Source organism: Oncorhynchus keta, chromosome 30, assembly GCF_023373465.1.
Source record: "Oncorhynchus keta strain PuntledgeMale-10-30-2019 chromosome 30, Oket_V2, whole genome shotgun sequence".
Lineage (NCBI taxonomy): Eukaryota > Metazoa > Chordata > Actinopteri > Salmoniformes > Salmonidae > Oncorhynchus > Oncorhynchus keta.
The window spans coordinates 51,504,082-51,521,824 of NC_068450.1; positions in this window are offsets into that span (position 1 = coordinate 51,504,082).

Here is a 17,743-nt window from a genome sequence, read left to right on the forward strand (position 1 = left end):
TAGCACTGTGATAGACTACATCCAATTTGCTGAGTAGAGTATTGGAAGCTATTTTTTAGATGACATCACTGAAGTTGAGGATCGGTAGGATAGTCAGTTTTACTAGGGTAAGTTTGACGGCGTGAGTGAAGGAGGCTTTGTTGCGGAATAGAAAGCCGATTCTAGATTAGATTTTGGATTGTAGATGTTTGATATGAGTCTGGAAGGAGAGTTTACAGTCTAGCCAGACACCTAGGAATTTGTAGTTGTCCACATATTCAAGGTCAGAACCGTCCAGAGTAGTGATGCTAGTCAGGTGGGCGGGTGCGGGCAGCGAACGGTTGAAAAGCATGCATTTGGTTTTGCTAGCGTTTAAGAGGAGTTGGAGGCCACAGAAGGAGTGTTGTATGTCATTGAAGCTCGTTTGGAGGTTAGTTAACACAGTGTGTAGAAAATGACAGGAGTTGTCCAACTGTCGCTAATCTTCATTGTCAAATTCCAACCCAATCTCTTAAAGGGATAGAATTTCAACCAAATTCCAACCCAATCTCTTAAAGGGATAGAATTTCAACCAAATTCCAAAATGACATTAGTTTACTGTGGCACGAATCCAATGCCAGTCTCTATCCCCGATATAAGCATGTTTCATGTTTCATGTCCAGATCATACAAAAGTGTCTAAAATGGATTGTGTAGCTCAATTAAGAGCTGGATTCTATCCGTATCGGGGAAGACCTCTATTAACTTTCTAAGGTAATTTTCTGATTGAGCCGACATATGCAGTGTTTACTGTGAATGCAGTCACCGCGAACGCGGGAACATTGCCTTCAAATTTAAATCGACCAATAACGCGGATCTTCTGCTATACTTCTGCGATACGGTTTGAATCTAGCCCTAAGTTTATTACTTGGACATGAAATGCGAAAAAATTATCTAGTCAAATACCCAGTGGTGGAAGAAGTACCCAATTTCATACTTGAGTAAAAGTAAAGATACCTTAACATAAAATGAGTCAAGTAAAAGTGAAAGTCATCCTGTAAAATACTACTTGAGTAAAAGTATTTGATTTGAAATATACTTAAGTATCAAAGTAAATATAATTGATAAAATATTGTGTCAAAAGTAAAAGTGTCAAAAGTAAAAGTAAAGGTGTAAATAATTTCAAATTCCTTAAATTAAGCAAACCAGATGGCATCATTAAAAAAAAACAGATAGCCAGGTGCACACTCCAACACTCAGACATCATTTACAAATTAAGCTTGTGTTTAGAGTCAGCCAGATCAGAGGAAGTAGGGATGACCAGGTATGTTCTCTTGATAAGTGCATGAATTAGACCATTTTCCTGTCCTGCTAAGCATTCAAAAGGTAACGACTACTTTTGGGTGTCAGGGAAAATGTATGAAGTAAAAAGTATATTTTTTTATTTAGGAATGTAGTGAAGTAAAAGTTGTGTCACGTGTGCTTCCTCTCCGGCCTCTAGGTCATCAGGCTTCTCGTTATGGCGCACACCTGTCGCCATCGTTACTCACACCTGCGCGTCATCAGACTCACCCGGACTCCATCACCTCCCTGATTACCTTCCCTATATGTGTCACTCCCTTTGGTTCCTTCCCCAGGCATCATTGTTTCTGTTCCTGTGTCATGTCTGTGCGTTGTTCATGTTTCTTATTTTGTATTATGGTGTGTTTATTTAAACACTCACTCCCTGAACTTGCTTCCCGACTCTCAGCGCACATCGTTATAAGTTGTCAAAAAATATAAATAGTAAAGTAGAGTAGACACCCCAAAAAACTACTTAAATAGTACTTTCAAGTATGTTTACTTAAGTACTTTACACCACTGAAAACACCATGAATACCATTATGTGTTGCCGTAAAAGCATATGCTAAGTGGAATATATTATTATTATTATTATGTCAAATCTTCACAGAGAGAGTGAGAGAGAGTGTAGCACAATCACCAGAGTATTGGCAAAGTAATATGGGTTGCACCTCCATCCCACAGTGACTTTGCCACGGTTATCAACGTTCCACAGACGTTCTGCAGCCATTATTTTTGTTGGCGAAATGAACACGGTTGTGTTGCAATGTCAGCACAATCATGTCGTTTGACTTCTCAATGGCCAAACAAAAGACATGGATGTCTCTTTAGGAGTTTAATACTTTGACCATTAAAAACTTTGTTTCGAGGACAAAAAGAGACAAAAATCCCTCGACCCTTTGGTGTTTGCATCCGTCTCCCCTGGTGGACCCGTGTCACCTCTCATTCTTTTCTTTAACCTCCCTGAACAATAGGGAGAAAGACAGCAGCTTTCCCTACTCAGCAAAAGGGTTCACTCTTATCGACTCTGCCCAACAAAAGTTCTGCTGATATTTCAGACAAGTCATCCTTTCCCCCGAACTGACATCTGAACCTGGTATTAAGAATAGAAAGAACAGAGAGAAAGCGAGAGACAGAGATAGAGATAGAGAGACAGAGAAGGGAAAGCACTTTGTGCGATGGCGACACGGCCCGGGAACATTCTCACTGCAGAGAAAAGTGAATACCAGACAAATGTTCAACTCAATTTTCAATTTCACGGTACTCGTCTCACAAATGTGCTGAATTACATCATGCAAGATAAAGTGTGTGAAGTTGGAATGATTAGGAATGATTCCAGATTAAAGGAAGAGTTTGGCAGTGAAATTAACATTCAGATAGCATTCATTCTTCATTGATCTTTGGATGCTTCTGAATTGCAGTTAGTCCAACTGAAAATACAAAATTGCCCATTGCAGTTCAAACCTTTGAAGTATTCCTGAAAAGTGCATACAGGATAGTCCTACGGTCGCACACTATATCCACTATAGTAACTTTTGAAGAGTCATGAAACTATAGAAAAAAAGAGATTAGAAAACCACAGGCCTACACTGGCTTTGCGACTACAATGTTACGTGTTGATATTCAGTGCCCTTTCTCAGAAGCCCTTTAGGTCAGCGATTCTCAACTAGTGGGTGAAGACGCAACTTTGGTAGTTGTCGGAGGTTTTGAATGGATTGCAGGTGTCTATAGATTTTTGGTTTTGAGGAAATAATACTCCAGTCTGAACTTAAACGACTAAAACTAGGTAGAAAGTGGTTAAACGATGTAAAGAGATTGAACGGAATATTATGTACTTACAAATTTGTAACATATTATACGAATCGGAATTTCTAACTTATCGTACGGATTGCAGGAAAAACATTGTTATTCATATAGAGGTGCTCTTTAAGTGTTCCTTGACATGAGATATGTCAGATAAAAAGATGTTTTATAATTTATAATTGAACTGTTTTTTGCAATTAAGTCGTTCTATGTGCACAAGCACCTTTGAACTTGGTGTTACAAGGTCCTATCTGCAATCCAATCACACAAATCTGGGTTATCAATAAAAAATAATTGTATGTAAGGTGAGGTCATGAAAGAGGGAGACATCAAAAAACAGTTCTGAGAGGACTTGTTCACTCATCCAAAGCTAAGTGTTAGCAATGTTGCTAGTTCTCCAAAGGATATGGTGCATTTGTCATTTTTAAACTATCCTTTTTATGTGCGAACATGTATTAACATATTTGATGCTGCGATTAGAAAGAAGGAAGGGTGTTCTTTTATCTAATCATTAAATGTCTGTACTTCTCTATTGAAATTGAAATTATTTTAAAGGACCCTCCCGGAGAGAAAATGCACGTTTAGGTTCCACCTCCGAAGAATGACAAAGTCTACTTATACTTATTTTTGAATTGGGTGTGGGATTTTAAATGTGTAGTTGATAAACATCAACAAATAGGGCACTGACAGCTGTCAGCGTATCTAGCTAGCATGCTAACCTTATCTAGCATGCTAACCTTATCTAGCTAGCTAACGTTATCTGTTGTTGCTGGTGTTTTTTTTTACCACACCCGTATTCAAAAGATTAGCCAGCTATGGCTGTTTCTGGAGCAGGATTTGTTAGAAGCATTGATTTAGGGAAACCACTGGCCGATCTTTGACTTGGTCAACTATTGTTATCTCCAAAGTTTTGTCAGCTTCCATAAATTGCGGACGCAAATTCGGCATAGAAATAGTTACAATAAGATGAAGTGCCTGTAATATGGATAGCTATTGAAAGATAGCTGATATTCGTTTGTCTACTTCTGCTGCGGTACAACAAAGCTATGTCAGCCCGTGCTCATGGTTCTCACATGGGATGTGAAATGAAAGGCTACAATGACTTCCCACAAGGCACAGAGGTCAGTTCAATGTCTAGTTTTGATTTACATTTGGTTGAGTTGTCAAATATTCAGAATTCAACGTGAAATCAACAAAAAACGGTTTGTCATTGGATTTAGGTTAAAAGTGACATAAAAAATGCCCTTACGTTGATGATTTTTGCAAATCCAATGTGTTTTCCACATTGATTCAACATCATCATATTTTTTTGTTGTTGGTTGAAATGACATGGAAACAACATTGATTCAACCAAATTATGCCCAGTGGGTCTGCTCATGATCATGCACACCGCAAATGATATGTAAGTCCCTTAAACTTTCTTTTGTAGACACTTGTGGTTTCTAACGTTACACCAATCAAAACTACTACTACCTCTACTACTACTATGACTGTACTACTCCTACTACTACAACTACTACTGCTACTACTACTACTGCTACTGCTACTACTACTACTACTGCTACTGCTGCTACTACTACTGCTACTACTACTACTAATGCTACTATTACTATGTCTACCACTGCTGCTACTACTACTACTACTACTACTACTACTACTACTACTACTACTACTGCTACTACTGCTACAACTACTACTGCTACTACTACTACTGCTACTACTGCTACAACAACTACTACTACTACTACAACTACTACTGCTACTACAACAACTACTACTACAACTACTACTACTACTACTACTACTGCTACTACTACTACTACTACAACTACTATTGCTACTACTACAACTACTACTGCTACTACTACAACTGCTAATACTGCCACTGCTACTACTACTACTACTACTACTACTACTACTGCTACTGCTACTGCTGCTATTATTACTACTACTAATACTACTGCTACTACTACTGCTACTACTACTACTACTGCTACTGCTACTGCTGCTACTACTACTGCTACTGCTACTGCTACTGCTACTGCTACTACTACTACTACTACTGCTACTGCTACTGCTACTGCTACTGCTGCTACTACTACTGCTAATGCTACTATTACTATGTCTACTACTGCTACTACTACTGCTACTACTGCTACTGCTACTACTACTACACTACCACTTCTACTACAACATTCTGTAGGGTTGGGTCTCCTGGTCTGACTTCCAGTCATCCCAATGCCCTGGCCTGCTCTCACACTGCTGGGTGGGGCACCTCACCATCTGACTGCACATAACATACATACTAGACTCATAGAGTCATTCAGTTTCTACAGATTTATCCTGTTCAATGTATATGTCCACAAATAGCATTTATGAAATGGCAAAAGTGCATAACCTTGGTATAGATTACAGATCTAGATCAAAGTGATAGATTTTTGAGTTTGAGGAAAATAAATGTACCAAGTTCCATTGTGATGTCTCTCACGGAGCTAAATGTGTGTGCTAATGAGTATGATAACAATCTTTTGAACTGTGGCCTTTTAACAAGAAGTACTCAAGTTTTAGACATAATTACAATTTCCAGGTACTTCCCTCACATCCATTCACATCTTCAACTGTTACTTTTAGCCCAGATGTATTTTCTGTGAAATAAATCTAGGGTGTAGTGGGACATAAACCCTAACCTCTTCATACCCTATTTTTAAAAAGACCCCTAGCGCTGTTAAACCCTGGCGTGTGATAGCCACACCATGCAGGGCAGGGTTATCGTCTGACAAAGTGTGTCCCATCCACATGGGTGGTGCCGAGGGGAGCTTGTATCTGAAACCTGATAGAATCCTGGCCCTGGGATATGGTGTGTTGTGTGTGTACACCTGAGAGAATGATTAAGCATGTGTGTGTGTGTGTGTGTGTGTGTGTGTGTGTGTGTGTGTGTGTGTGTGTGTGTGTGTGTGTGTGTGTGTGTGCGTGTGTGCGTGTGTGCGTGCGTGCGTGCGTGCGTGCGTGCGTGCGTGCGTGCGTGTCCAGACAGAACGGAATGGCCATTGCATGCGCACAGGCTGATAACATTGTGTTGCAGCAGCTGGCAACAGGAACTTGGGGGTGAACTCATATCTGACTGGCTGCTTTGGGTGGAACAAAAGCGTTGTTCTGATACTCCTTTAACTCTCTTCTAAAACAGTCTACTTCTCTCTCTTTCTTGACCCTTTCTTTCATCATCTCTACTTCCTTCTTTCATGTATTTATTTCTCTCCTCTTGTCTTTCTCATTGCTAAACACACACTTTCTGACTCTCCACCTCTCTCTCGTTCTCTCCACTGTGACTACAACGCCAGTTTCACTCTTTCTCTTTCCTCCATTGTATGAACCATGAGTCTATCTTTCCTCCCACTGGCCCTTCAGCCCCACACAGTCACAGAGGAACCTCTGGATTCACTTCCGCTCAGAATGGAGGGAACAATCAATCACCCCTTTCTCCTCTCTTCTATGGCCTTGTCCCTTGTCCATTAAGTAAGTGTGTGTGTGCGTGCGTGCGTGCGTGCGTGCGTGCGTGCGTGTGTGTGTGTGTGTGTGTGTGTGTGTGTGTGTCTGTGTGTGCGTGCGTGTGTGTGGTTGGTTATGGCTGTGTCTAACAGGGTGAAATCTATAGCCAACACTGGTTGTTGGAAGCATGATTAGGGGTGAGACCATTGGTGACTATAGAACAGGGATAAGGTGTAGCCATGTAGGCCTATTGTGATGTACAGGGAACTAGGTATTTGGGATATCTGTAGTTTTGAGAGTGGTCACATTTCTCCATGGCCATCCCTGTGTGAAGTGTTTCTGTTTTGTTGTTTTTTATTTAAGGAATGGGCATTTAACTAGTGTCAAATGCTGTGATACCACAATTATTAGACACATTAATAATATGTTGAAGTACACAGTACAATGAAGACTATATTATTATTATTATATATTATTATTATATATTATATTATATAAGATCAATTTAATTCAAATCAAGCAAGATAACTTCACTTCACTTTGGTTAAAAAGATAAACTCATTCCAGGGTTTTTCTTTATTTTAAGGAAGACCCATAGTTACCTCTACTGCAGAGGATGTGCATTAGAGTTCATTAACTACACCTCAGATTGCAGCCCAAATAAATGCTTCACAGAGTTCAATTAACACATATTAACACATCTCAAAATCAACTGTTCAGAGGAGACTACGTGAATCAGGCCTTCATTGTCTAATTGCTGCAAATAAACCACTACTAAAGGGCACCAATCAGAAGAGACTTGCTTGGGTCAAGAAACACGAACAATGGACATTAGACTGGTGGAAATCTGTCCTTTGGTATGAGTCCAAATTTGAGATTTTTGGTTCCAACCACCCTGTCCTTGTGAGACGCAGAGTAGTGGAACGTATGATCTCTACATGTGTGGTTCCCACCTTGAAGCATGGAGGAGGAGGTGTGATGGGGTGGGGGTGCTTTTCTGGTGACAATGTCTGTGATTTAGAATTCCAGGCACACTTAACCAGCATGGCTACCACAGCATTCTGCAGCGATACGCCATCCCATCTGGTTTGCGCTTAGTGGGAATATCATTTGTTTTTCAACAGGACAATGACCAAAAACATACCTCCAGGCTATGTAAGTGCTATTTGACCAAGAAGGAGAGTGATGGAGTGCTGGGATGGTTTGGGATGAGTTGGACCGCAGAGTGAAGGAAAAGCAGCCAACAAGTGCTCAGCATATGTGGGAACTCCTTCAAGACCGTTGGAAAAGCATTCCTCATGAAGCCTGTTGAGAGAATGCCAAGAGTGTGCAAAGCTGTCATCAAGGCAAAGGGTGGCTGCTTTGAAGAATCTAAATATATACTTTTTTGGTTACTACATGATTCCATATGTGTTATTTTATGGTTTTGATGTCTTCACTATTGTTCTACAATGTAGAAAATAGTACAAATTAAGAAAAACCCTTGAATGAGTAGGTGTGTCCAAACTTTTGACTGGTACTGTATAAGTGGCAAATAACCAGATTAGCAATGGGTCCGGATATTTATTTTCCCTTGTATAATTTTGTCTTGTTTGTGTTTTGGGGTTGAACCTGGAAATGGAAATGTGCAGCCAAAACAGAGGTGGCAATGCCAAACAATTGAACCTTCCAACAAGTATTCTAAATATTTATTGTGTCCAGATATGTACAAAGTAGACCAGTGTGGCTTCCTGGTCCCACATGCAAGTTGCTTGTTCACGTCAGCAATGGTGCTTTTGTCTCTTTCGCCTAATTTATGCAATTTTGTTTTCTGTGTGTCTCTCTGTTTGCACTAATTCTGATGAACACCAAGATGGCAAAAAATATATGATTTTTGCTTCTTAAGCGAAAGATTTGTCTGTTTCCCTCCCATGTTGTTCAATGGTCTACAGTTTTCATAATTGGAGCAACAAATGAAAATAATGATAGACACATTACCAGTCAAAAGTTTGGACACACCTACTCATTCAATGGTTTTTCTTCATTTTTTTTTTTACTATTTTCTACATTGTAGAATAATAGTGAAGACATCAACACTATGAAATAACACATGGAATCATGTAGGATCCAAAAATGTCTTCAACAAATCAAAAAATATTTTATATTTATATTATGCAAAGGAGCTGCCATTTGCCTTGTTGACAGCTTTGCACACTCTTGGCATTCTCTCAACCAGCTTTACCTGGAATGTTTCCAACAGTCTTGAAGGAGTTCCCACGTACAGTTGAAGTCGGAAGTTTACATACACCTTAGCCAAATACATGTAAACTCCGTTTTTCACATTTCCTGACATTTAATCCTAGTAAAGATTCCCTGTCTTAGGTCAGTTAGGATCACCACTATATTTTAAGAATGTGAAATATCAGAATAATAGCAGAGAGAATGATTTATTTCAGCTTTTATTTCTTTCATAACATTCACAGTGGGTCAGATGTTTACACACTCAATTAGTATTTGGTAGCATTGCCTTTAAATTGTTTAACTTGGGTCAAATGTTTCGGGTAGCCTTCCACAAGCTTCCCACAATAAGTTGGGTGAATTTTGGCCCATTCCTCCTGACAGAGCTGGTGTAACTGAGTCAGGTTTGTAGGCCTCCTTACTTGCACACGCTTTTTCAGTTCTGCCCACAAATGCTCTGTCAGGGCTTTGTGATGGCCACTCCAATACCTTGACTTTGTTGTCCTTAAGCCATTTTGCCACAACTTTGGAAGTATGCTTGGGGTCATTGTCCATTTGGAAGACCCATTTGCAACCAAGCTTTAACTTCCTGACTGATGTCTTGATGTTGCTTCAATATATGCACAAAATTTTCCTCTCTCATGATGCCATCTATTTTGTGAAGTGCACCAGTCCCTCCTGCAGCAAAGCACCCCCACAACATTATGCTGCCACCCCGTGCTTCACTATTGGGAGGGTGTTCTTCGGTTTGCAAGCATCCCCCTTCTTCCTCCAAAGTGTTTGTAAACTTCCAACTACAACTATATGCTGAGCACTTGATGGCTGCTTTTCCTTCACTCTGCGGTACAACTCATCCCAAACCATCTCAACTGGGTTGAGGTCCGATTGTGGAGGCCAGGTCAACTGATGCAACACTCCATCACTTTCCTTCTTGGTCAAATAGCCCTTACACAGCCTGGAGATGTGTTGGGTCATTGTCCTGTTGAAAAACAAATGATAGTCCCACTAAGCGCAAACCAGATGGGATGGCATATCGCTGCAGAATGCTGTGGTAGCCATGCTGGTTAAATGTGCCTCGAATTCTAAATAAATCACAAGCAGTCTCATGGGCAAAACACCCCCACACCTCCTCCTCCATGTTTCATGGTGGGTACCACACATGCGGAGATCATCCGTTCACCTACTCCACATCTCACAAAGACACGCCGGTTGGAACCAAAAATGTCAAATTTGTACTCATCAGATCAAAGGACAGATTTCCACTGGTCTAATGTCCATTGCCAGTGTTTCTGGCTCAAGCAAGTCTCTTATTATTGATGTCCTTTAGTAGTGGTTTCTTTGCACCAATTCGACCATGAAGGCCTGAATCTTGCAGTCTCCTCTGAACAGTTAATGTTGAGATTGTCTGTTGCCTGAACTCAGTGAAGCATTTATTTGGGCTGCAATTTCTGAGGCTGGTTACTCTAATGAATTAATCCTCTGCAGCAGAGGTAACTGGGTCATCTGTTCCTGTGGCAGTCTTCATGAGAGCCAGTTCCATCATAGCGCTTAATGGTTTTTGCGACTGTACTTGAAGAAATTTTAATAGTGTTGTTTCTCTTTGCTTATTTGAGCTGTTCTTAATATAATATGGACTTGGTCTTTTACCAAATAGGGCTATCTTCTGTATTCCACCCGTACCTTGTCACAACACAACTGGTTGGATCAAACAGATTAAGAAGGAAAGAAATTACACAAATTAACTTTGCAATGCATTGAAATGCATTCCAGGTGACTACCTCATGAAGCTGGTTGAGAGAATGCCAAGAGTGTGTAACGTTGTCATCAAGGAAAAATGTGGCTACTTTGAAGAATCTGAAATATAAAATATATGTAACACTTTTTTGGTTACTACATGATTCCATAGGTATTATTTCAGAGTTTGGTTGAGGGGGTGAGATAACAGTTTATTACACATGCATTGTATTATTGCTGCCCTGGTTTTGTCCCACTCCAACTATAACATCGCTTTCCACTGGAAGGCAGCAAAGAGGGACCGTCCGTCCATCCATTCGCTCTATTCCCATTCTCTATCCCCCCCACACACTAGGGTAAGCGAGCTGAATCGGACAAATCCTTCTTATTGTGGCTGGTATCTCTGGTATGCACAAAGAACCGAGAAGAGAGTGTCTCGCCTGGGTAGCATCAAACGACTGATCCGGGGATAGAGATTAATGGGATTATGACAGGAAGACGAAATGAGGGAAGTCAATGTGGGACTGGGATGTTCACTAGCTGAAAGATGGAGAGACCCACTGTGCAGCACCCAAAGATCAAGGAGAATACTTATAGCCGTATTGTTACAGAGCAAGAAATAACTCTAAGAAATAACCTCAGTGCTTTGGGAATTGGGTACTGCTAAATAAATTCATGCAGGTGGGATATCCTGAGAGACACATCTACATTGTTCTACCTGTTTAAATGGCTGTGCAGTCCTATTTCCATATAGGGTGCAATGAAAGCCAGACCCACTCGCCCTAGCACACTTCTCCTCCAAATAACTACTACATGCTAGCGTGAGAGTCCCCTCTGGCCTTCATTTCCCCTAATGCCTTGCATCCTCTCTATCCCAAATCGTCGCATAATTCTGGGATCGTCAGCTAAATCGCAACCCCAAGAGCAGGAAACGTGTGGCGCGACGGCGGGTAGGCAGATAAGCGTAAGATAACTTTGTTGGCAGGATGGTCCTCCGCTTAGCGACGAGTAGGTGCTTCATTGGCACAATCTGGGCTCACGCCTCAGTGCCCTTGCTCAAAAGAGCCCGCATGCCCCATCATGACATCATGCTTTTGTGCAAAATCCCTGCGCCATTCACAGCCCTGCTCTCGGCTTAGGCCGCTAGCGCCGGCAATATCAACAAGTAGTGCCCATAACAGACAAGTACAGCGCGGAGAACTAGCCCAGTTAGTATCCATGTGTGTCTGTACCTGGATATCCTTTCAAATTCACTTAGGGAAAGTTCGGGAAAACTGGCTATTGATGCACAGGATGTGGGGACAACAATGTAAAAGCTGTAAAAAAAACGGCAGCTTCATTTTGTTCCTGAGATGAAACATTAACTAAACCACACGGTCAGAACTAACAGTCCTCCTTGACCCACTAATGTCTGGTCTGACTCTTCCCTCAGTCTAGTGCTATGACCTCCATGACCCCAGCCTCAATGCTGAAGGGCATTACAACTGCTGGCTGTCCTGTGTTCTCTCACAGCCGATTTTTCTCACCGAAATATATTTAGAATTGATATGTTTTGAAATACAGCAGTATACTTTTTATTCTGTAATATTATATAGTTGGACCAGATTTACAGTTGAAGTTGGAAGTTTACATACACCTAGGTTGGAATCATTAAAACTAATTTTTAAACCACTCCACAAATTTTGTGTTAACAAACTATAGGTTTGGCAAGTTGGTTAGGACATCTACTGTGTGCATGACACAAGTACTTTTTCCAACAATTGTTTACAGACAGATTATTTCACTTATAATTCACTGTATCACAATTCCAGTGGGTCAGAAGTTTCCATACACTAAGTTGACTGTGCCTTTAAACAGCTTAGAAAATTCCAGAAAATTACCATGGCTTTAGAAGCTGCTGATAAGCTAACTGACATCATTTGAGTCAATTGGGGGTGTACCTGTGGATATATTTCAAGGCCTAACTTCAAACTCAGTGCCACTTTGCTTGACATCATGGTAAAAGACCTCAGAAAATACACTGTAGAGCTTGGGAGCAATTTCCAAATGCCTGAAGGTACCACGTTCATCTGTACAAACAATAGTACGCAAGTATAAACACCATGGGTGTCACACCCTGACCATAGTTTGCTTTGTATGTTCTATGTTTTGTTTGGTCAGGGTGTGATCTGAGTGGGCATTCTATGTTGGATGTCTTGTTTGTCTGTTTCTGTGTTTGGGCCTGATATGGTTCTCAATCAGAGGAAGGTGTTAGTCATTGTCTCTGATTGGGAACCATATTTAGGTAGCCTGTTTGGTGTTGGGTTTTGTGGGTGAGTGTTCCTGTCTTTGTGTTTGTGGCACCAGATAGGACTGTTTCGGTTTTTCACGGTTCTTGTTTTGTAGATTGTTGTATTTTCATCTTTATTAAAGATGTACAAAAATAACCAAGCTGCATTTTGGTCCGCCTCTCCTTCCCAGGAAGAATCCCGTGACAATGGGACCATGGAGCCGTCATACCACACAAAAAGGAGACGCCTTTTGTCTCCTAGAGATGAACGTACTTTGGTGCGAAAAGTGCAAATCAATGACAGAACAACAGCAAAGGACCCTGTGAAGATGCTAGAGGAAATGTATCTATATCCACAGTAAATCCACAGTAAAACGAGTCCTATATCGACATAACCTGAAAGGCCTCTCAGCAAGGAAGAAGCCACTGCTCCAAAACCGCCATAAAAAAGCCAGACTACAGTTTGCAACTGCACATGGGGACAAAGATCATACTTTTTGGAGAAATGTCCTCCGGTCTGATAAAATAAAACTGTTTGGCCATAATGACCATTGTTATGTTTGGAGGAAGAAGGGGAAGGCTTGCAAGCCGAAGAACACCATGCCACCTGTGAAGCACGGGGGTGGCAGCATCATGTTGTGGGGGTGCTTTGCTGCAGGAGGGGTTGATGCACTTCACAAAATAGATGGCTTCATGAGGGGGGAAATTATGTGGATTTATTGAAGCAACATCAAGACATCAGTCAGGAAGTTAAAGTTTTGTTGCAAATGGGTCTTCCAAATGGACAATGACCCCAAGAATACTTCCAAAGTTGTGGCAAAATGGCTTAAGGACAACAAAGTCAAGGTATTGGAGTGGCCATCACAAAGCCCTGACAGAAGATTTGTGGGAAAAAGCATGTGCAAGTAAGGAGGCCTTACAAACCTGACTCAGTTACACCAGCTCTGTCAGGAGGAATGGGCCAAAATTCACCCAACTTATTGTGGGAAGCTTGTGGAAGGTTACCCGAAACATTTGACCCAAGTTACATAATTTAAAGGCAATGCTACCAAATATCAATTGAGTGTGTGTAAACTTCTTACCCACTGGGAATGTGATGAAAGAAATAAAAGCTGAAGTAAATTATTCTCTCTACTATTATTCTGACATTTCACATTCTTAAAATATAGTAGTGATCCTAACTGACCTAAGACCTAAGACTTTACTCGGATTAAATGTCAGGAATTGTGAAAAACTTGTTTAAATATATTTGGCTAAGGTGTATGTAAACCTCCGACTTCAACTGCGTAGTCGCTCAAAGACTCTAACCCATGCTTTCCACCTCTGGTCAGTTATCAAACACTTCAGATAAAATTAGATATAATGAAGAGCTTATTTTCCGAAACGCACAAATTTTTACATTTGTGTGTTTTTTTTAATATGGGTACCTTCATGTGGTTGAAAAATGTATTTTAGATGTGCATGGAAATAGTATTTTTTTCTCTAAACGCTATACAGTATTTAAATAGTTTAGCTGGAATGGAATTTTCATATCCTGTATATTTAACTGTGATATGTGGTTGTCTCACCAATCTTTTTAAAGAGGAATGCACTTACTGTAAGTTGCTCTGGATAAGAGCATATGCTAAATGACAACTGTCAAATGTAAATGTTTTACATATAGATCTCATATTACCGTATTGAATAATAAAAAATATATATTTTTTAAACATTGATGTCACCAATGTATCATTGGTACAGTTCTTTATAAAATTGTTTTGTTATTTGTTTCATTTGACTGTGTAAAACCTAGCAGTGCTACTTATTTCTCTGAGAGAGGTGCAGATATATAGCATTTAGCAAAAAAACATGATTATTTGTCTCTTTGAAATGAAACCATCATGTGATATATTTTAAACAAATACATATTTGTCATTGAACGACCCCATGCCATGATTAAATAGTTAAAAAACTACATCTCTTTCATAATTTCTTTAAACAATAACTGCTTATTTACCAACACTTCTGAAAATTGATATATAGAGTTTTGGAATGAAACTCTATCTAGAAAGATTATGGAACTTATTTTTGGCGTATTGCAATCCATAGAACTGATACTTACAGCTATGGCAAAGAAAGGATGCAGTATTCTACTTAAAAACAAGTGGGTCATCAGCAAGCCCCTTCATACCTGGGGTCCCACTGTTGCACTTCAGCCAATGAGAGACAGGAGATTGCTTTCTCATTGGATGAAAGGTACGTCCTGTTGTGGATCCAATAGAATCAGCAGAGAGGATGTGGTTTGTGAATTATGACCCGGAGGACACACCCTGTTGAAACCGATTTTAGTAACACTTAATAACATCTTAAGGATCTTACCCTTTTTTTCCAATTTTCGCCTAAAATGACGTACCCAAATCTAACTCCCTGTAGCTCAGGACCTGAAGCAAGGATATGCATATGAAAGGAAACACTTTGAAGTATGTGGAAATGTGAAATTAATGTCGGAGAATACAACACATTAGATCTGGTAAAAGATAATACAAACAAAAAAACACGAGTTATCTATTTTTTGTTGTTCCATTATCTTTGAAATGTAAGCGAAAGGCCATAATATAATATTGCAGTTTTTAGGCACAATTAAAATTTTGGTCACTAGATGGCAGCAGTTTGTGGACAAAGTTTCAAATTGATCCAGTGAAGCATTGCAATACTGGACAATATTTTGTATCAAGCCCAAATGTTTCCTGAATTGGTCAATTGATACATTTGCAAGTACATAACTATAGAGAACATACAAACATGATATGGTAATACAACATTTAAGTTAACACACTCCCAGGAATGTCATACATGATGAATCATTAGCTTATACACTAACTTCCACACATCTAGATGGCCGGGCGGGGTGGGTGTGGAGCCAGAGACAGCAGGGGTACAAACTGCAGAACCCAGTTCCTACATTTGAATATACAAATATATATTCAGCATGACAAATCAGAGCAAGATTACTGAATGTAAGTACATTATTTACCTTCAGAGGTCAATGTATCAAGCCAGTTGCCATGATACTTTTTGTTGTTGGTGTGCCCTCTCCTCAAACAATAGCATGGTCTTCATTCACTGTAATAGCTACTGTAAATTGAACAGTGCAGTTAGATTAACAAGAATGTAAGCTTTCTGCCCATATAAGACATGTCTATGTCCTGGAAAGTTTGATGTTACTTACAACAGTCATGCTAATCACATTAGCGCATGTTAGCTCAACCGTCACGGTATAGGGACACCGATCCCGTAGAGTTAAAGGCATGTAGTTATGTGTTATTACTTGTTATAATATTGTATCAATTAATAACATGTTACATCTTTCTATGTGTCAATTTTTCAACTATTTCAAGATGACTGATATTAGCTCTGGTTCATTATGAGACTAATAACACATTATAAGCAGTTCAAAGGCTTATGCATTATGATGCACTCATATGCATTATACCCCTGTACACCAAAGTGTTACCCCCATATCTAACCCATTAGGTAACCCATGTACAACCTTACATCTTATTTTTTGTTTGAGTACGACTAAACTCTGCAGATAATGTGGCAGTTTGTGTACATTTCATTTAAACACTGGGGCCATGCTAAATGTACAAATAAAGTAAAGATGTTGATAACAGAAAATACAAATACAATAATAGCAATACAGAAATATCGGTAGCACTCTACGGTGTAGAATAAATTAGCAATAACATAACTGAAGTAGGTACTTCAGCACTTTGCAGCTCTGATACAATTTTATTACATTACATAGTAACTGTATTTGGGTAACAAACCATGGTCTTGTGAGGTTAAGACAGGATATAAAGCTAGATGTATGCTTTATAATGCCTATTACTGGTAACTCCTTGTTTGTCAATCATAAGTTGATGATAACATGATACGATTCATTGGGATGAGTCTGGGGTATAGTGTTTGATGAGGCCCCTCTGTGGTACACTATTATTGCCCTCTTACTCCAAGCCGTACAAATATCTGTACATCTGAAATAGCTGCTGTAAAGTTTGTGGTTGTCTTTGAGGGACACTTTGAGCCGTTGAGTGTACGATATCTTGATGAACATCCATATACACAGAAGTAGTGGAAATGGTCGGAAGACAAATTGCAAATAAATAAACATTCGCAAATGAGTGGTAAGTCTTTTGTCTCTTTATAACGTTTGGTCTGCTTACAGTTTCCTGGGAACATCATAAGATAAACTGTTTAGACGGTAGAACAATATCGTTCTCATAGTACATGTTGCCCACATCTCAGTTTATATTTTCTATTTGTGTGGGTTACAGCTGACCACACCAATGCCTGACCTTTTTGACTTTTTGACTAAAATCCAATAACAAAATTGGAAAAAGCTTTATGCCTGGATGCTGTAAATAAAGTGTTACCAATATTGATTTTGATGATGAGCAAACCAAAGTCCGTCTGTTTTTCGCTAAAATGTTAGATACATACATTCCTAGGCTTTTATAAAAGCCCACCGAAACAAGGATGACCTGACCTTACAATAAATTAAATGTAAACTTTCTCCCAAAAAAATCACACACATTTCAGAACAGTGACTATTTACTGCTGATCACAGTACATTCCACATGAAATGTCTAATTCACCAATAAACAATCTACATCAGTTGCTATATCTCTCAGTCTAACCAAGTCAGTAAACAGCTTTATTGTCGGCAGCAACATCATTAGGATTTGCCTTGCCTGTCCTCCTTTCCCTCCCTAATATAAAACCATTCGATGGGACACACCACGTATATTGTACACTACATGAGTTGGTATCATTCCCAACTGCGGTGTCCCATACGTTCCCATTTGTGTTGGATGATCCTATTGTCTTCTGCGTCACCACACGTCGCCCGACGAATAAAGCCTGTCTGGCTCCCAGCTTAAATATTGCAGCAAAC